Here is a 22,072-nt window from a genome sequence, read left to right on the forward strand (position 1 = left end):
CATTTCTTTTCCATGGGGATGGTCTTGATCCCTGTCTCCTGTACAATGTCACGAACCTCATTCCATAGTGCATCAGGCACTCTATCTATCAGATCTAGGCCCTTAAATCTATTTCTCACTTCCACTGTGTAATCATAAGGGATTTGATTTAGGTCATATCTGAATGGTCTAGTGGTTTTCCCTACTTTCTTCAATTTCAATCTGAATTTGGTAATAAGGAGTTCATGATCTGAGCCACAGTCAGCTCGGTTTTGTTTTTGCTGACTATATAGAACTTCTCCATCTTTGGCTGCAAAGAATATAATCAATCTGATTTCGGTGTTGACCATCTGGTGATGTCCATGTGTAGAGTCTTCTCTTGTGTTGTTGGAAGAGGGTGTTTGCTATGACCAGTACATTTTCTTGGCAAAACTCTATTAGTCTTTGCCCTGCTCCATTCCGTATTCCAAGGCCAAATTTGCCTGTTACTCTGGGTATTTCTTGACTTCCTACTTTTGCATTCCAGTCCCCTATAATGAAAAGGACATCTTTTTTGGGTGTTAGTTCTAAAAGGTCTTGTAGGTCTTCACAGAACCGTTCCACTTCATCTTCTTCAGTGTTACTGGTTGGGGCATACACTTGGATTACTGTGATATTGAATGGTTTGCCTTGGAAACGAACAGAGATCATTCTGTCATTTTTGACATTGCATCCAAGTACTGCATTTCAGACTCTTTTGTTGACCATGATGGCTACTCCATTTCTTCTGAGGGATTCCTGCCCACAGTAGTAGATATAATGGTCATCTGAGTTAAATTCACCCATTCCAGTACATTTCAGTTTGCTGATTCCTAGAATGTCGACATTCACTCTTGCCATCTCCTGTTTGACCACTTCCAATTTGCCTTGATTTATGGACCTAACATTCCAGGTTCCTGTGCAATATTGCTCTTTACAGCATCGGACCTTGCTTCTATCACCAGTCACATCCACAGCTGGTTACTGTTTTTGCTTTGGCTCCATCCCTTCATTCTTTCTGGAGTTATTTCTCCACTGATCTCCAGTAGCATATTGGGCACCTACTGACCTGGGGAGTTCCTCTTTCAGTATCCTATCATTTTGCCTTTTCATACTGTTCATGGGGTTCTCAAGGCAAGAATACTGAAGTGGTTTGCCATTCCCTTCTCCAGTGGACCACATTCTGTCAGATCTCTCAACCATGACCCGCCCATCTTGGGTTGCCCCACGGGCATGGCTTAGTTTCATTGAGTTAGACAAGGCTGTGGTCCTAGTGTGATTAGATTGACTAGTTTTCTGTGAGTATGGTTTCAGTGTGTCTGTCCTCTGATGCCCTCTTGCAACACCTACCATCTTACTTGGGTTTCTCTTACCTTGGGTGTGGGGTATCTCTTCACGACTGCTCCAGCAAAGCGCAGCTGCTGCTCCTCACCTTGGATGAGGGGTATTTCCTCACCGCTGCCCTTCCTGACCTTCAACGTGGGATAGCTCCTCCAGGCCCTCCCGCGCCCGCAGCCACCGCTCCTTGGATGTGGGGTTGGTCTTCCGGGCTGCTGCCCCTGGCCTCGGGCGTGGGAGTGTGGGGGCGTGGGGAAGCTCCTCCTGGCCACCGCCCCTGGCCTCGGACGCGTGGTAGCTCCTCTGGGCTCTTCCTGCATCGTCGCAGCCTGGCACTCTCCGCCGCTGCACCTAAGGAGCTAATTCAAAGTGTGTGTGCATCTGTGTGTATACATTATGTATATACATGCATGCGTGTTCAATCAGGTTGACTCTTTACAACCCTATGGACTGTAGCCCACCAGGCTCCTCTGTCTATGAGATTATCCATCCAGGCAAGAATACTGGAGTGGGTTGCCATTTCCTTCTCCAGGGGATCTTCCCAACCATATAAACATACTTTAAATAATATATATATATATATATATATATATAATATGTATATATACATATTAAGTAATATATATTATTAAAGTATACATATATTTTAATTATGATTACTTTAATATACTTTATATGAATATATATTTAAATAATACATATATATCATGCAATATATATGTATTATTTAAATAATACATATGTAAATATTATTTAAGCACAACAGTAACTGCTGTACTTGTTTCGATCTTAAACCAACAAAAGATTTTATCAGGAAGGTGTGTTTTTCTACTGAGGGTGTTTAGACTTGCAGGTTCACAAGTGATAGTAAATTTCAGTCCAACTTTCAATTGGATTTATTGTTGTTTTTATCCTCCCTATACATGATGCACCCCTTTTGCCTATATCTGGGGTAGACTGATCCACTGACCCAACTTTGATATGCTGCTTCTTCCAATTTGATGAAGCCAAATTGCAATCTTGATGGATTCATGTTCTTCATGTAATCTTAAACATTCCCTCTACTTTTTTTTTCCCCCACAGAAGTCTACTGCACAAACTTGCCTTACTCAGGACCTACACACATCCCTTTGTTAGCAAAGTTCTCAGAACGGAGCCTGATCCTTGAGCTTGGATGGCCGTCTCAGCAGGACGTCATGTTCAGTGCCTTGTGTCTATTCCATCCACTGCTCTCTCCCCCAAGGTAATGTCAGCAGCTCACTCCCCAAAGGTAATTTACTTCTTCTTTCATGATATTGTTGAACCTAAGATGCAAAGGCTCAAGCCTTCATTGTACCTGCTTGCTCTTGACGTTGTACACTCCTTCCAAGAAAATAGATGGGGCTCAAGTGTGCTCTTATCGCCTCTTCTACCCTAAGGACCTGTCATATTTCTATGATATTTTAGTATTATTTCCTCTCCTTAAATTTGTCTATACACCTCTATATTGCATTTATGAGAAATCATTAAGTATGGTCCTTAATCATGACATAATGGCCCACCTTTCTTCCCTACTGTTCTCAGGCCATATCTTTGCCTTTATGAAAATGTACTCCCCTGAGCATAGGTTCTGATGTATTTTGGCTGGGAAAAAAAATTTTTTTTAATCCCTCAAAACTTTCTTTGTCTATCTGTTGCCTGAATCTCTTTCCAAGTGGAAGTAGTTATCTGGCTGTGGAACATTAACCCTCTCCAAGTCCATGCAAGCTTATATTTACTGATTTACTGTAAATTGTATGTACAACTTATGTATACAATTTATCATATACACATGTTAATAGAGCTTCAAATGCAGAAGAAAGGATTCTAGGTACTGGGGATACAGGATGAACAAAGCAGGAAGTTGTTTCTGGCCTCAAGGAGCTTACAATCTGTAAGTGACTAGAGTTGACATCACATTACTTCTAGAACTACCCAACTTCTAAAGTGACTTCAGGGAGCACATCTGCGAAACCTCTCATAAAAGACTGCGGTTGGCAAAGACTTCCTGCTTTACAATACTCAGTTCAGTACATTTGGGTAGAATATAGAGCTGCTGGCAGCAATATTCCATAATGAATAAGATCTCAGACTGGGGCTTCCCAGTGGCTCAGTGGTAAAGAATCCACTTACAAATGCAGGAGATGCAAGTTCAAGTAGGAAATGGCAACCTGCTCTAGTATGCTTGCCTGGGAAATCCCATGGACAGAGGAGCCTGGCGGGCTCCATGGGGTTGCAAAGAGTTGGACATGACTGAGCATGTAAAATGCAAGAGCTCAGCTTACAGATTCAAGAGGCCCTGGATCAAACCCGGGCCTCCTTAGGGGGTGGTGGTGAACACTGACAATCCACTTGACTTCTCTGTGCCTCATTTTCCTCAGTGGCAAAGGGGATAAAAATAGTCCTAAGTATCTCATGGAGTTATTGTGCAGACTAAATAAGATGTGAAGGGCTGAGAACAGCATTTGTGTGCTGGTCGCTCAGTTGTGTCTGACTCTTTGCGACCGCACGGACTGTAGCCTGCCAAGGCTTCTCTGTCCACGGAAATCTCCAGGCAAGAATGCTGGAATGGGTTGCCATATCCTTCTCCAGAGGATCTTCCTAACCCAGGGATCAAACCTTGGTCTTCTGCATTGCAGGCAGATTCTTTACTGTTTGAGCTACAGGGAAGTCCTGTGAAGAGCTGAGAATAGCATTTATCACACAGTAAATGATAAGTAAAGGTTAGCCATTTTTGTTATCATTTACTATTTTTTGTTATTATTTCCTACTACAAATGTTTAAATGGAAGTCCCATTAGATGATGATTAGAAACAAAAGACCTTTAAATCTTTAAAATTCAGAATCAGTGTAATGATACTTCAAGGTTGAAGACGTTTGTTCATAAATATATTTGTCAGAATCTCATCAGGAAAACAAAAACTACATAAGATATTTCAAGTAGAAGGAATTGACTGCAAAGGTATGGGCAGGATCAGAGGAGGGAAAAGGAAGAAGAGGGCTATCTGGAGACCACAAAGCTCCTGGCGCCCACCAGCTTGCACCTGCTGCCTTGATGCCACCACCTCTTGCATTCCTACAGACTAACAACAAAACATCAGAAAGAGAAATTAAGGATACAATCCCATTTACCACTGCAACAAAAAGAATAAAATATCTAGGAGTAAACCTATCTAAAGAGGCAAACGACCTGTACTCAGGAAACTATACGATACTGATGAAAGAAATCAAAGATGACACAAACAGATGGAGAGATATACCATGTTCTTGGACTGGAAGAATCAATATTGTAAACATAACTGTACTACTCAAAACAGTCTACAGATTCAGTGCAATTCTTATCAAATAACCAATGGCATCTTCCACAGAATTAGAGCAAAAAATTGTACAGTTTGTATGGAAATGCTGCCAATATTAAAACCACCACTACCAACAATTGGCACTCCCAGCCATGAGGTTGGTGCCAAAGGTAGAAGTCTCTCTCTTGCTCCCTTCTGATCTCCCACCAGTGCCTCCCATTGGCAGAACCTTTAGGGAAGCCATGTAGCAAGGGAGCCTGGGAAATGTAGTTTGCAGACAGCCAGTCCCAGCAGTACAGAGCAGGGCAGAGACGGGCAGGTATGGAACTGAGACCATAGGTAAAAAACACAGAAAACAAAACACACTCAACTCTATTATTAAATTAGAACTGGAGAGTCATCAGGATAATTTAATTCAAGTTGGAAGATAAAAATGGAAACGTTCCTTTTCCTGACCATCTTTGGTTGCTTTGATAGTTGATTTTTTTAAGAGTTAAGCTTCATGTTTATCCTGGCACAAACACTACCATGGAGTCTACTAGAAGTTTCTGCAGACCATTTTTTTAAAAGAGGGTTTAAAATATATTTTAAAGTGAAAAGAGTCTAACATTTGGAATTGAATTTTAAAATGCCATTCTATCTGTCCTACTAATCAATGCCACATGATCTCTGTTTTGGTCTTGAGCCCTGAAGAGATGTGGGTATTCTCTTACTTATCTGGGTCAACAAGGAGGGTGTGGAAGCTTCTGAATAGCTTCCCCAGCGAACAAAAGCCATGCCAAGAAGATGATAATGGGTAATGATTATCACCCAAACGATACAGAAAGCAGCCTTTGGAAAGCATGACCAGGTGGCAAGGCAGTGCAGTTAGGAAAGAAAAACAGAAAGTCATGGACTTTTCCTAGCCAGCTCTAAATAATTTTTTGTACTCAAAAGGCACTGAGAAATAACGTAAGGAGAACGTTTATTCGGATGTCTAACAGCTACAAGACACATCAACATTGTTAACTGATATTAGATCTGAAGCGGCTACTTTTAGATCTGAGTTAGTGAAACTAAGAGACAGCATTAATCCTTAATAGGAAAGCAGAAATAGAGTCATAAATATAGAGGACAAACTTACAGTTACCAAGTGGGGAAGGGAGGGGTGGGATGAATGGGGAGAGTGGGATTGACATACACGCACTATTGATACTATACATAAAATACACAACTAGTGAGAGCCTACTGTAATAGCACAGGGACCTCAGTGCTCTGTGGTGACCTAAATGAGAAGCAAATCCAAAAAGAGGGGATATATGTGTGGCTATGGCTGATTCACTTTGCTGTACAGCAGAAACTAACACAACATTGTCAAGCAACTATACTGCAATAATTTTTTTTTTTTAAAGTTCAGAGATTCCCCAAATCTGATTAGCGATAGGCAGCCAAAGGGGAAAGTCTATATCATCATGCTGAAGCAGTATCCTGTATTCAAAATCAGCTTTGTCACGCAATTTTTGTAGTTTCGTTTGAGCACGTATAACATGATTTCATTTTTTACAACTACAGCTTGTCATTCAGTTGATAGAACAACGTGGTTATTAATTGTGTACACTGAACCACCTCCAAGAACATTCCTAGTCTATAAATGTCTTAATTTAGTACGAATATCATTTGTTCTACAACACTATGTTCCACCAACATTTATATTTTTCTTATCACTGCAAAAAAAAAACAAAAAAACAACTTTCAACGTTCAAAAAACAAAAAACAAACCCTTAATAGGGCTAGTTACTTTCCCATGAGGAATACTATCCAATGGTTCAGGTGCCATTGGATGTAATAGGATATAGACAAGGATACAGGAACATTAGCTGAAAAGGAGTTAGTAAGCACCTAAGTAGAGGCAGGTGGCCATTGCTGTGGTGGGGACACAAATTTATTTGAGGGACATTATGGTGCAGCCCTTATGAAATCTCCACTCTTCAGATCAGATCAGATCAGTCACTCAGTCGTGTCCGACTCTTTGCGACTCCATGAATCGCAGCACGCCAGGCCTCCCTGTCCATCACCAACTCCCGGAGTTCATTCAGACTCACATCCATTGAGTCAGTGATGCCATCCAGCCATCTCATCCTCTGTCATCCCCTTCTCCTCCTGCCCCCAATCCCTCCCAGCTTCAGAGTCTTTTCCAATGAGTCAACTCTTCGCATGAGGTGGCCAAAGAACTGGAGTTTCAGCTTTAGCATCATTCCTCCCAAAGAAATCCCAGGGCTGATCTCCTTCAGAATGGACTGGTTGGATCTCCTTGCAGTCCAAGGGACTCTCAAGAGTCTTCTCCAACACCACAGTTCAAAAGCATCAATTCTTCGGTGCTCAGCCTTCTTCACAGTCCAACTCTCAAATCCATACATGACCTCTCCACTCTTATTTCCCTAAAAAAAATAAAACCTGCTACCTCTCTTCTCAACCACCCAATACTTTAGAGTGGGCCACAGTATGTGAGGTTTACATATTAACTGAAGAAACCCAGGGGGTGGTTTACGTCAGGAATGCTGAAGAAGAAAAGTAATAGAACAGGGGTGGAAAGTTTTACTTACAAACTATACCTAACGAGCAGATCATCAAATACATATTTATATATGTATTTATTTATACCTCTTTAAACATTTTATTGTATATCCTTACATACTTTCCATATGCAAAATGTACATTGACAGAAACTGTCATACAACACATCTTTTTATATTACAGTGTATTATTAATAACTTATGCAAACAAAGATTATTTTTAGTGAGTGTGCATTCCAAGTATTTCATATATTATTTTAAAGGCAACATGATGTTCCAGAAAGGACACAGGCTCTGGCATCACTCAGATGGGAACATAAATATGTCTTTCCATTTCTCTGAACCTTAGGGATAATATATATAAAATCACTCAGCACAGAACAGACTTTCAGTAAAAGGTAGACTTCACCTTCAATTGTGTATACACACACATCAAGCGCGCAACTGGACATTATGACTCAACAGTTGACTTTGTGAATATAAACAATGCAGACTTATCAGTGGGGCATGAAGTTTCCCTGCACACAGCACCAGGGACAGTATTTATATGTGTTTGTACAGCTGGCCCACAGAGCTGCCTGCCTGTCTTTGGAGTGGGAGCCGGCTGAGCGCTGATCTTCCTCTGGGGAATCATCAGCAGCACCAGACACAGCAGAGAGGTTGCAGGAGGAAATTCTGCCCTTGGGCTACTGGAATTTTATAATTCCTGATCAAACTGATGACTTGAAAGATCTGGTCCGAATTAAATACATTTCAGGAAAAAAAAAAAAGGCTCAGAGCTAGCACCAGGGGATGGGAAGACCATGGCAAAAGGAGCTGGCCTCAACTCAGCCACCAGCTCTCACTTCTTTCTCATGTGAAAAGCCCCTGAAACTGAGTCTCCAGGGCAGGCTTCTCAGAGGAGCTGAGACCTGAGATGAGACTTAAGCAACAAGAGGGAGCCAGTGTGGAATGATCTGAGGAAAGAGCTGTCAGGAAGAGGAAAGAATTGCAAAGGTCCTGAGACAGGTTGAAGCTCTGAGTGTCCAGGGAACAACAGAAGGCCAGTGGAACTAGGGCAGAGTGAACAACACAGGGTGCGACCTGACCTCAGATCAAAAACCATGCAGGCGCCTTGGGTTTTATTCAGTAATCCATGGTTTATTCAATACTGGAGGGCTCGAAGTACAGGGAGGACATGACCAGAATAAGAGTTTAAAAGATTATTCTGGTTGCTGTTCAGGGAATAACGTAGGGAACAAGAGGGGAAGCAAGGAGATGACAGTCACTGCAGAGATGCTGGAGGCTTAGGATCATGAGGCAGTGACAGCAGAGAAGGGGACAAACGCTGCTTGTATCCTGGATAGGGTCAATAGAGATGATACATAAGAACTGGATGTAAGGGATGATGGACAGCTGCTCAAACACAGCCTTAAAGCAGGCAGGAAGTTGGGTTTAACCAAAGCTGGAATTTCCTCAGGTGAATATGTTGGAGGGAAAGCAGGAATATTTGTAAGAGTCATTTTTTTTTTTAAAGGTAGCCTAGAATCTTCGGAGAGAAGTGAGGATACAGGTAGGTGGGTGCTGGACAGGGAAAAGGCAACAGTCAGTGAATTGAAGGTCTCTGTTATCAGTCCTCACAGTGAAAGTGTTAGAATAGTGACCAGCTTTAGAACCTTTGGTAAATTAGTCACTAATTTCCTGATCTGGGAAAATAAGAGTAATAATGTCCACATTACAGAGCTATGATTGGAATTCAATCCATTCATGTGTATGAAGCATTCAGCACGGTACCTGGTACCTAACAGGTGCTCAGTATACATGCCTGCATGCTAAGTCACTTCAGTCATGTATGACTCTTTGCAACCCTATGGACTATAGCCTGCAAGGCTCCTCTGCCCATGGGATTCTTCAGGCAAGAATCCTAGAGTGGGTTGTCACGCCCTCTTCCAGGGGATCTTCCCAACCCGGGGATTGAACCTGCATCTCTTATGTCTCCTGAATTGGCAGGTGGGTTCTTTACCGCTAGCACCACCTGGAAAGCTCAGTATAGAAGTTGCCTAAAATGAAGTCGCTCAGTCGTGTCCTACTCTTTGTGACCCCGTGGACTGTAGCCGGCCAGGCTCCTCTGTCCATGGGATTCTCCAGGCAAGAATACTGGAGTGGGTTGCCATTTCCTTCTCCAGGGGATCCTCCCAACCCAGGGATTGAACCGGGTCTCCTGCATTGCAGGCAGATGCTTTATCCTCTGAGCCACCAGGGAAGCCCCTCCTTCTTTCAAATTCTCTGGCCCTCAGTTCCCTGGATTAACTGCAACACCTATGGAAGTTACAAGGCAATTGTGCTTTTGAGTCAGTTCTCCCCTGTTCTGGGGATTGGGTGAAGGTAAAGAATTTTAAACACATGGAACAATCACATTTTAGTCTTCAGAACATCTCTGACCCCAGTGAGTTCCGATGAGCAAAGTTTTAGTCAGTTGAAATATTATACTGTGAAGCATTTTAACATTTTACTTTAAAGAAATAAGGCAACCCCTAGATTCAGATCCCCAGAGTGCCATAAACCAGTGGACCCTGCATATCTGTATCTGTGACCTCACATTGCTCTCCTCTGACTGGTTTTCCCAGGGCAATGCCCCACATCTGACTTGGAACTCTATTCTCTCAGGACTGGCCTCGAGCAGGTCAGTCATTTCCAGAGCCTGCATTAACCTTTCAGACACCACTGGGTGGATTACTGTTTTGATTTACTAAATGGTACCCCAGTGGTCCATTCAGATAGGATGCAGCCTTTAAGAAGAAATTGCACTAAAAACTTCGTTATTTCTTAGGGAAAAAATAAAGAGCCCTACCATTTGCATTTGTCTATAAAAATATTTCTCTGAGGACTTCATGATGCCATAGAATGCCATTATGATTCTGGTTTCAAGAGACAGGAATAAAACTTGCATAATGGTCTGAAGAGGTATATAAGGTATGTGCTGTATCATGTGGTCTAACAGGATGATTTGTAATGATGCTTTTCTAAACTGCCAAGATTTGGCCATATTTTACAAACATAAATATGAAAAGATAGACATGGCCAGTAATCTAAAGATCACTCCAAGTAACTCTTCCAGGTAATTGATGATGCATTTTCAAAAGCTGATTCATTGGGTCACTTCACATGTGCCAGGCATATTCTGAGTGCTTTATATGGTTTAATTATTTCCTCTTAACAACAATCTTATGGTCCTACTGTTATCATTCCTGTGTTACAGATAAGCACACAGATCCATAGGGAGGTTAAGTGACTGACTGCTACAGCTGGAATGTAGTAGCCTGAGTTCTTAATCATGCACTATAGGGCTTCCCAAATGGTGCAGGGCTAAAGAATCTGCCCGCCAACATAGGGGACACAGGCTCGATCCCTGGTCTGGGAAGATCCCACATTCCCCAGGGCAACTAAGCCCGTGCACCACAGCTACTGAGCCCCCACTCTAGAGTCTGCGAGCCGCAGCCACTGAACCTGTGCCCCTTTAGCTGTGCTCCACAATAAGAGAAAACGTCATGGTGATAAGCCCACACACCGCGACCAGCAAGTAGCCGCTAGTCTCGGCAACTAAAGAACGTCTGCGCGTAGTAATAAAGACCCAGCACAGCCAAAACTAAAGTTTAAAAAAACATGCACTGTAACCATGTTTTTCAAACATTTAGGGTTATGTTTCATCATAGGAAGTAACTTCATTATCATTTTCTCTTTTTTGAAGTGGAGTTGACATATTTGTTTCAGGTACGCAACATAGCGATTCGATATTTATATACATTACAGAATGATCACCACGATAAGTCTAGTTACCATCCGTCACTACACAAAGATATTGCACTATTATTGACTCGATTCCCTGTGCTGTACATTACATCCCCCTGACTTGTCTGCTTCATAACTGGAAGTCGGTACTTCTTAATCTCCTTCACCTATCGCACTCAGTCAAGCACCCCTCTCCCATCTGGCAATCACCAGTTCGTTCTCCGTATCTATGACTCTGTTTCTGTTTTGTCCGCTCCTTTCTTTTTTTTTTCAGATTCCACATGCAAGTGTGATCATATGGTCTTTCTCTCTGTCTGACTTATTTCACTCAGTATGATAGTCTCAAGGTCCACCCATGTCTTTGCAAATGGCAAGATTTCATTCTTTTTTATGGCCTAGTTGTGTGTGTGTATATACACACACTACATGTTAAAGTAATTTTTTTTTTTTTTTTTTAAGCTCCAAGCTCTGGAGCACTAGGGAACCCCTTGCTCTGGAGCAGGAACCCAATTGCGAGGCCCAAACGCTCTAAAGTAATTATTAATAGGTACTGATAGTAATTTATTGCCATTTTATTATCGTTTTTTTTTTTTTAATCATTTTACTTCTTTCCAATCTATATGCCTTTTCTTATTATGCCTCTCCTTGACTTTAAAGAATCATGCATTTATGTAGTTGGTTATGGTTATTTTCGCCTGTGCTGGTCTTCGTTGCTGTGCAGGGGCTTTCTCTAGTTGTGGCAAGCAGGGGCTACCCTTGGTTGTGGTGCGCAGGCTTCTCACTGCAGTGGCTTTTCTCGTTGTGGAGCACGGGCTCTAGGGCGCTCGGGCTTCAGCAGTTGTGGCAGGCAGGCTCGGCAGCTGCTGAGCATGGGCTCTGGAGCCCGGGCTCAGCAGCTGTGGTTCAAGGGCTTCGTTGCCCCCAGGCATGTGGGATCTCCCTGGACCAGGAATCAAAGCCATGTCCCCTGCCTTACAAAGTGGATTCTTAACCACCGGACCACCAGGGAAGCCCTCTGGCTGATTTTAGAGTTATTCTCTGTTTCTTTCTTCTTCTCTTTTTTCTTTTTCACTGTGGTTTGATGACTTTCTTTCATTATGTTTCTTCTATTTTTTGTGATATACATATATATCTGTGTGTGTGTGTATATATATATATATATATATGTCAATTTAAGTTGATGGTGCTTAAGTTCAAGTATATCTTAAAATCATTATGTTTTTACTATCCTCCCACATTTTATGTTTTTGACATTATATTCTATATCTTTTTTGTATCACGTAACTATTTTAGATACAGATGATTTTACTAATTTTGTCTTTTAATCTTCATACTAGCATTTTGGTTTATTCACTACCTTTACTATATGTTTGCCTTTACCAGTGAGATTTTTTTCCCCTCATAATATTCTTGTTTCTAGTTATGTTTTATTTTTTTCCTGTTTAAACAAATCCCTTTATCATTTCTTGTAAGACAGTTTAGTAGTGATGAACTCCTTTAGCTTTTGTTTGTCCTGGAAACTCTTTCTCTCTCACTCAGCTCTGAATGATAACTTTGCTAGGTAGAGTATTCTTGGTAATAAGGTTTTTTTTTTTTTTTTTTTCTCTCAGCACTTTGAATATATCCTGCCAGTCCCTTCTGACCTGTAAAGTTTCTGCTGAAAAATCAGCTGATAGTCTTCTGGGGGTTCCCTTGTATGTAACTGGGCTTCCCTGGTGGCTCAGATGGTAAAGAATCCTCCTGCAACGCAGAAGACCTGGGTTCGATCCCTGGGTCAGGAAGATTCCCTGGAGAGGAAACGGCAACCCACTGCAGTATTCTTGCCTGGAGAATTCCATGGACAGAGTCCATCCTGTTGCAGAGAGTCAGACATGACAAAGTAAATTTCACTCTTTATGTAACTAGTTGTTTTTCTTTTGCTGCTTTTAAGATTCTTTATCTTTGGATCTATTTTAGTTATAGTGTGTTTGGTGTGATTCTCTTCAGGTTCATCTCGTTTGGGACTCTCTGTGCTTCTTGGACTTGGATGTCTGTTTCTTTTGCTAGGTTAGGAAAGTTTTCCACCATTATTTCTTCAAATAGATTTTCTGTCCCTTTCTGTCTCTCTTCTGGAATGCTTGTAGTGCAAATGCTAGTGGGCTTGATGTTGTCCTAGACAGGCCCTTAAACTATCCTCATTTTTTAAAATTCTTTGTTTTGCTGTCCTGATCAGGAGATTCCCACTACCCTTTCAGATTGCTCACCTGTTCTACTGTATCCTCCAATCCACTATTGGCTCCTTTAGTGTATTTTTCATTTCTGTTAATGTTTGGTTCTTCTTAATATATTCTATCTTTCTGTAGGTATTCTCACTGAGTTCATCTGTTCTTTCTCTGAGTTCAGCGAGTGTTTTTATACCTGGTATTTTGGACTTTTTATCTGGGACATTGCTTGTCTCCCTTCTGTTGAGTTCTTTATCAAGGGGCTTGTCTTGTCCTTTCATGTGGAAGGTATTTCAAATGGCCTCGTGGAGATGGTGCCCGGGGGTGAATGGCCAGTCATGCAGTCCCCTCTGGTCTCTGGAGACAGGTGCTCTAGGGGTGTCCCTTGTGTGGGCTGCATGTGCCCTCTTGTAGTGGTTCTGCGGAGATTGCTACAGATGTGCTGGTTGGCAGAGTTGGTCCTAACCCAGCTAAGAGGACTAGCTGTGGCTATGGTGGGTATGTTGGTGTGCAGGGCTGGTCGCCAGGAGTGAGAGTGGCTTTGGAGGGGCACTGGTGCCAGCTGGAGCCATCTGCTGGCTAGGGTAGGCAAGAGCTGCTTTGGAGGAGCAGGCCAGGTGGGTTGGGTGGGGCTGATACTCAGGGGGAATGCCTGGGTGGTGGGCATGGTGTTAGCCAGGTTGCTAGAGGGTGACAGAAAGGTGCCTGCCAGTGCTAGCCCAGCTAGGTGAAACGAGTGAAAGAAAAAAGGGGCTGCCAGCACTCGCATTCCTGGGGAAAGCTCCATCAGACCCAGCCACTCTGGCACATACCCTGAAATTAGTCAGTGAATCTTCTCATGTGATCTGGACACTGAGTCAAGTCACTGCCTCTGTGCTGGGACTCTGAGCAAGTGTGTTTGTGCATGAGCCCTTCAAGAGCAGAATTTTGGCTTCCCACAGCCATCCCTCTTTCCCAGACATACTCCATGCTGGGTCTCTAAGTCAGATGGGATGGGGGTTCATCTTCCTATTTCAGGTCCCCTGGGAGCTTGGGAGCCCAACATGGGGCTCAGAGCCCTTGCTCCCTAAGGGACCCCTGTAGTTGTGATCCCTCCCACTTGTGGGTCACCGCACCAGGGGTGTGTTTTCTGACTAGACTACATCTCTGTCCTTCCTACTTGTCTTGATATTGTCCTTTCTTTATTTCTGTAGTTGTGGAAAATCTGTTCCGCTTGTCTTCAGGTTGTTCTTAGAGATAGCTTTTCTGTAGATATTGTGTTTGCCAATGGGAGGAGATGAGCTAAAAGTCTTCCTATTCTACCAGGCTGAACCTGAACAAGTGCTAGGAAGTAACTTTACATTGTAAGCCAATAGAAGGAGTTTTTAAAAATAGTATCTACCCCAACAATGGGGCACACCTCTCAGTATTTTCCCTTTTATTTTATTTCAGTCTGCTTTTAATAAATGCTGGTTGAGACTCAGTGAATTTATTTTATGACTCAGTAAATAGGTTGTGCCCTCAGTTTTCCAAACACTCCACTAATTATGCTGCTTCATAAACAGAGGAGCCTGGGAGTCATAAAGAATCTACACTGGAATAGAAAGGAGGCTGAAGCTGGCTTCTCCCTCATTTCCTGTACATCCTTCAATCCCCAACCGTGCTCATTTAAGCAAACAGTCAGCAGGGAAAGGTCAAGGGGAAAAGGAAGAATTGATCTGCCGAAATGTCCTAATTTCTCTTCAGTTGTTTTTTTTCTTCCATTATACCAACCAAATTATGCTTGGACTATTCTAATAGAGAATAAAAAACATCATTCAAAAACCCAATTCCCTTGGACCCTAGAATAATGGCTTTTTTTTAAACTAATGAAACATGCAAACTATTGTCAGGGCCATTAATAGTCTCAATTTTTAATCTCTGAGATGATGGAACATTAAGGTTTCCATGGCAGCAGCTTCCAACTGTTGGGGGATCCAAGGCTTTCAGCTGTGTGACAATTAGGGTAAAGCATTGCTGAGACTTATCAGTGTCTCTGTGTCTTCATTATGCAGGATTCAGTATTTTTAAAAGCATTACCATGATGTATTGGATTTAGGAGCTTGGCATGTTGGTACCTATCCTGGGAAAAGACAGTTATTTCTTGCAGCCTATCACCATGAGCTGCCTGACTCACTTGGAGGGATGATCTAGATAGGATCATTATCTTTGGTGTTTGGCTTATAAATTAATAAACGTCTTGGTGAATTCAATTATACACAGTTTGTGTTCCAGGAATCTAATCATTTTTGATGAGGACAAAAATCTAAGAACAAGACCATCTCTAGTGTCTATATGTCAAAAGGCTGAAGTAAGCATGTGAAGCCTAGCTATTTGATAGAAGTTAACAAGATTTTTGGATTAAGTGTAGCTCAAGGAAGAGAGACAGACACCAAGAGAGCAGCAAAACCAAATCTGAATATTTGAGTTACAATTAGCTGCTTTCTATTTTTTTAATTAATTATTTTAATTGGAGGCTAATTACTTTATAATATTGTGGTGGTTTTTGCCACACATTGACATGAATCAGCCGTGGGTGTACATGTGTCCCCCCATCCTGAAGCACCCTCCCCATCCCATCCTTCTGGGTTACCCCAGTGCACTGGCTTTGAGTGCCCTGCATTGAACTTGGACTGGTCATCTATTTCACATATGGTAATATACATGTTTCAATGCTATTCTCTCAAATCATCCCACTCTCACCTTCTCCCACAGAGTCCAAAAGTCTGTTCTTTACATCTGTGTCTTTTTTGCTGTCTTGCATATAGGGTTGTCGCTACCATCTTTCTGAATTCCGTATATATATACTTTATTAGTGTTTTTCTTTCTGACTTACTTCACTCTATGCAATAGGCTCTAGTTTCATCCACCTCATTAGAACTAATTTGAATGCATTCTTTTTAATAACTGAGTAATATTCCATTGTGCATATGTACCACAGCTTTCTTATCCATTCGTCTGCCAAGGGACATCTAGGTTGCTTCCATGTCCTAGCTATTGTAAACAGTGCTGTGATGAACATTGGGGTGCACGTGTCTCTTTCAATTCTGGTTTCCTCGGTATGTATGCCCAACAATGGGATTGCTGGTTGTATGACAGTTCTATTTCCAGTTTTTTAAGGAATCTCCACACTGTTCTCCATAGTGCCTGTACTAGTTTCCATTCCCACCAACAATATAAGAGGGTTCCCTTTTCTCCACACCCTCTCCAGAATTTATTGTTTGTAGACTTTTTGATAGCAGTCATTCTGACCAGCGTGAGATGGTACCTCATTGTGGTTTTGATTTGCATTTCTCTGATAAATGAGTGATGTTGAGCATCTTTTCATGTTGTTAACCATCTCTGTGTCTTCTTTGGAGGAATGTCTGTTTAGTTCTTTGGCCCATTTTTTGATTGGGTCATTTATTTTTTGGGAATTGAGCTGCATGAGCTGCTTGTATATTTTTGAGATTAATTCTTTGCCAGTTGCTTAATTTGCTGTTATTTTCTCCCATTCACCTTGCTTATAGTTTCCTTCATTGCACAAAAGCTTTTAAGTTTAATTAGGTCTCATTTGTTTATTTTTGCTTTTATTTCCATTACTGTGGGAGGTGGGACATATTTTCATGCCACTGATCATATGATAACAGTAATAGAACTAGTTCTACCTCCGTTAATTTGAAGGGCATGGTTGAAGTTACTTTCATAAAGAAAGGTGGGGTGGGAAGAAGGAAGACAAATAGAAGGCAGGGGGGCAGGTTGGATTACTCCCATCTTTCAAATATGAGAAAATGTACCAGGAACTCAAATGTTGCTTATATAAATTATAGAAGTCACACCCAATACCCTATGAGGTAAGTTATCAATGGTTCCATTTTATTAATGAGGTGACAGAAGCTCAATGAGATTGTGACAAAATCAATTCTCTGTTAACCAAGCCTATTTCTGTTTTCTCTTGCTCATATACTCTCAGAGATAGATTATACTTCTTACCTGCCTTGCAATTATAATTGAGATCACACAAGTAAGTTCTGGCCAGGGGAATTAAGGCAGAAATAATAGAGTCTCTCCTCCCATCGGTTTTCTGGATGCTGGTGCTTAAAATGACCTTGTGAGCCACATGTTGAAGGTGGAGATGCAACCTTCATTCTGGTTCTCTAAATGGCTATGTGGACTAGCTCTCCCTGAAGACCACACTGGAATGTGATGAGAACAATAATGTACTTTCAATGCTTTAAGTCATTGAGATTTTCATGTCGGGATTCTTATTGAAAATCAACAGAGGTGTCAATTATCCTAAGATAGAAATCAATACCTTGTTGCAGGGTGCTACTGTAACACAAACCTAAAATATATGGCATTATATATATGGAATATATATATATATATTAATCTATATTATCTAATATCAGATGTCAGAGGGATGGAAACTGATGTTATACTGTAGGAAAAACATTTGGGGAAATTTTATAGTAACGTGGAAGACAAACCATGTGCCCACTGAAGTGGCCTTTCTGGAGAAACTGGTTGGAAAAAAAGAATGGATTAGTGTATGCTGGTGACCTTGGCTGAGTTTGGCATGGCAGAAAAGAAAAAGATGTACATAGGAGAGAATTGGACGGTTTCTAGAAATTTGGTCAATGGTGAAAAAGTCAACTGCCTCTACAACCAATTTTAAGATTTGAGAATTTAAGAATAAAAGTGTCTTTGAACCAAAGGGACCATTAAAACTTCATCTCACAACAAAGTCAAATTAAGAATATGACCTTCCCTCTTGAGATTAATAGCTTCAAAAAATTCATCATTTAGGTGCAGGAGATAGGTTTGGGGAAGGATAAAGGGGAAGCCAAGAAATAATATAAATTTGGATATCATACCAACTAAAGAATTTGTCATGAGCTTACTGGAATGTGGAATGACTGAAAGATAATAGATCAGGAGCTGATTAAGTTTCTAAGGGAATTTTATTACCAAAGAAACCATGAACATAGACACATAAAATCTCTGACTTTTTGTGACTTAAAATAATCCTTGGACATTTAATAATCCAAATGCAGGGAGTGCTATAACTTCTAATGGAGGGTACCAAAAGCCCCTTTCAGATGTGGATAAGGGAGAGAAAGAAAAAGTGAGAATCCCTTAGGAAATGGATCGAGGCCATGGACTTCCTCCCAAAGAGCAAAGTAAAGTTCAGTCACAGGATAACTAGGGACCTCTTCTATTGCCACAACAGAAAAACTTCATAACACCAGCCCCATGGGATTCTATCATTGCTCTGCATCAGTAACTGCTATGTCGTCTTCTTCCCCTTTTCAGAATAAGTGTTTATCGTGGCTACCCTCCCCCTGCCCCACCACTGTCTGGTGTCTTTAGTGTCAAAAGTCACCCCAGACCACCACACCAGCTGAGGTCCTAGACCATCAGTGGATGCAGCGGCTGGCTGGGACTCTGGACTGTGTACCCTTGGGGGAGTGTGTAAGTGCAACCCAAGTTTAGGAGGAAGAGTCAATAGATATTGGTGATCAAATAGGGGCATTAAAGCAAAGACAATGCCATGTGTTCACTAAATGTATTTCCTTCTCCTCCTGGGCACACAGTCCAGCCTCCTTCAATCAATAGGATCATTCAGCTGAGTTCCAACTAAAGGAATATGGACAGAAATTGATGTACACACCACATCAGAAATTGATGTATACATCACATCATATAGGCCTTGCCCACAAAACCTATGGCATGATTTCCTACTTTCTCTCTCCCCCACCATTGCTACTTGGATGTCAACAACTAGAATACACTTTATAGAGTTCCACACTGAAGATGGAAGACACTTTATCAACCTGGGTCCTTGAAGGAATGAATGGAGAAGAGTACCGCCTAACCCCATTTCTCTCCAACACACAGTGGACCACACAAGAATTTTTATAGCAGAGAGAGGAGCTAAGATGGCGGAGGAGCAGGACGGGGAGAACACTTTCTCCCCCACAAACTCATCAAAAGAACATTTAAATGCTGAGTAAATTCCACAAAACAACTTCTGAATGCCAGCAGAGGACATCAGGTACCCAGAAAAGCAACGCAAGTCTTCGAAAGGAGGTAGGAAAAAATATAAAAGACAAAAAAAGAGACAAAAGAGGGAGGGACAGAGTTCTGTCCCGGGAAGGGAGTCTTAAAGAGAGAGAAGTTTCCAAACACCAGGAAACCTTCTCACTGCCGAATCTGTGCCGAGCCTTGGAAGCACAGAGAGCAACATAACAGGGAGGAAAAATAAATAAACAATTAAAACCCGCAGATTGCAAGCCCTACGGTAACTCCCCCAGCAGAGAAGCAGTGCAGACACCTACATACACCACTAGCAAGCGGGGGCTGGGCAGGGAGGCACGGCGCGGGCTGCATCGCTTAGAGTAAGGATCTGGCCTGAATACCCTGAGCGCTATCTGAACGAAATAATTTGGGCTAGCAAACCAGACTGTGGGATATCTACCACGCAAAAAGCCAGCCCTAACCTAAGACACTGCCAGGCACGCGCACGGAACAAAGGACTGAACAGAGATAGCCAGCTGCAGACCATCCCTCTCCAGTGACAGGCAGCCAGAGCCGAAAGGGGGCAATTGTAGCCCCAGAGAGACATTATCTATAAAACTGTAAGCAGGTTTCTTTGCTAACTAAAACTTCTTGGGGTCTGGACAGTCAACATCTGCCTGAGAAGGTGCACCGGTTGGGGAGGCGGTAAGTCGCAGCAATCACTCTCGCTAAACACCTCATCACATGAGCTGCTCAGACTTGGGAAGGGCACAAAACGCAGGCCCAACCGAGTCTGCACCTCTGAGGACTACCCAAGTGCCTGAACCTGAGCGGCTTGGACCTGGGAGGTGCAGGCAGCCCAGGGCCGGCCATGGATGGTTCCTGGCAGAGCAACCTAGAGCCTGAGCAGCGTGGTCAGGGAGACTACACGCGCCGTGAACAGGGGGCAGACCCAGTGTGGCTGAGGCACTGCGAGCACACACCAGTGTTATTTGTTTGCACCATCCTTCCCTCCCCACAGCGCGACTGAACAAGTGAGCTTAAAAAAAAAAAAAAGTGTCCTCCACCGTCCCCTTTGTGTCAGGGCAGAAACCAGACACTGAAGAGACCAGCAAACAGAAGAAGCTATAACAGAGGGAACCACCTTGGAAGCTACAGGCAATAGATTAAAACCCTGTGGTTAGTACTGACTACATAGGAAGGGGCCTATAGATCTTGAGAAATATAAGTCGGACCAAGGAACTAGCCAAAAATGAACTGAACCCACAATACTCACAACAAAACCAGAGAAAGTCCTAGATATATTTTTACTATTTTTATGATCATTCTTTCTTTTCTTTTAATTTTTTTAAAAAAATTTTAAGTCCTCTATTATTCCTTTAATTTTCACTTTTATAACCTATTACTTTGCAAAAAAAAAAAAAGACCCTATTTTTTTTAAAGCAAACTTCATATACACATTTTTTGTAATTTTTTGACCTTGTTTTTTTTTTCTTCTTCTTATTTTCTTTAACATTGTATTTTTGAAATTCCAAACTCTACTCTAGATTTTTAATTTTAGCTTTTTGGCTTTTTGTTATCAATTTTGTACCTATAGTTTTTTTATAAATTCTGTGACTTTTTTTCTCTGTTTCTTTCTCTTCTTCTTTTATATAATATTGTATATCTGAAATTCCAAACTCTACTCTAGATTTTTAATTTATGCTTTTTGGTATTTGTTATCAATTTTGTACCTGTATTTTCTTTATAATTTTTGCGACTTTGTTTGTTTTTGTTTTTTTTCTCTCTTTTTCTTTTTCTTTTTTTTTAACATTGTATTTTTGAAATTCCAAACTCTACTCTAGAATTTTAACTTTTGCTTTTTGGTAATAGTTATCAATTTTGTGCGTATATTTTCTTTATAATTTTCGTGACCTTGTTTGTTTTGTTTGTTCATTTTTTTCTCTCTTTCTTTTCCTTCTTCTTTTCTTTAACATCATATTTTTGAAATTCCAAACTCTACTCTAGATTTTTAATTTTTGCTTTTATGTATTTGTTACCAATTCTGTACCTTTAAGAACCCAATCTTCAGGACCCATTTTTCACTAGGGAGCGAGATTACTGGCTTGACTGCTCTCTCTCTCTTTGGACTCTGCTTTTTCTCCACCAGGTCACCTGTGTCTCCTCCCTAACCCCTCTCTACTCTACCCAACTCTGTGAATTTCTGTGTGTTCCAGATGGTGGAGAACATGTAGGGAACTGATTACTGGCTGGATCTGTCTCCCTCCTTTTCATTCCTCCCTTTTATCCTCCTGGCCACCTCTGTCTCCTTCCTCCTTCTTCTCTTCTCTGTATGACTCCGTGAACATCTCTGAGTGGTCCAGTTGTGGAGTGCACATAAGGAAGTGATTACTGGCTAGCCCACTCTCTCCTCTATTGATTCCACCTCATCTCATTCGGGTCACCTCTAACTCCCTCCTCCCTCTTCTCTTCTCCATGTAATGCTGTGAACCTCTCTGGGTGACCCTCACGGTAGAGAAACTTTTCATCTTTAACATAGATGTTTTATCAATGGTGCTATATAGAAGGAGAAGTTTTGAAACTACTGTAAAAATAAGACTGATAACTGGGAGAAGGAGGCTTAAGTCCAAACCCTGACTCCAGGGAACTCCTGACTCCAAGGAACATTAATTGACAGGAGCTCATCAAATGCCTCCATACCTACACTGAAACCAAGCACCACACAAGGGCCAATAAGTTCCAGGGCAAGACATACCAAGCAAATTCTCCAGCAACAAAGGAACACAGCCCTGAGCGCCAAGATACAGGCTGCCCAAAGTCACCCCAAAACCATGGACATCTCATAACTCATTACTGAATACTTCATTGCACTCCAGAGAGA

Source organism: Bos mutus, chromosome 9 (assembly GCF_027580195.1).
Source record: "Bos mutus isolate GX-2022 chromosome 9, NWIPB_WYAK_1.1, whole genome shotgun sequence".
In the NCBI taxonomy this organism is placed as follows: Eukaryota; Metazoa; Chordata; class Mammalia; order Artiodactyla; family Bovidae; genus Bos; species Bos mutus.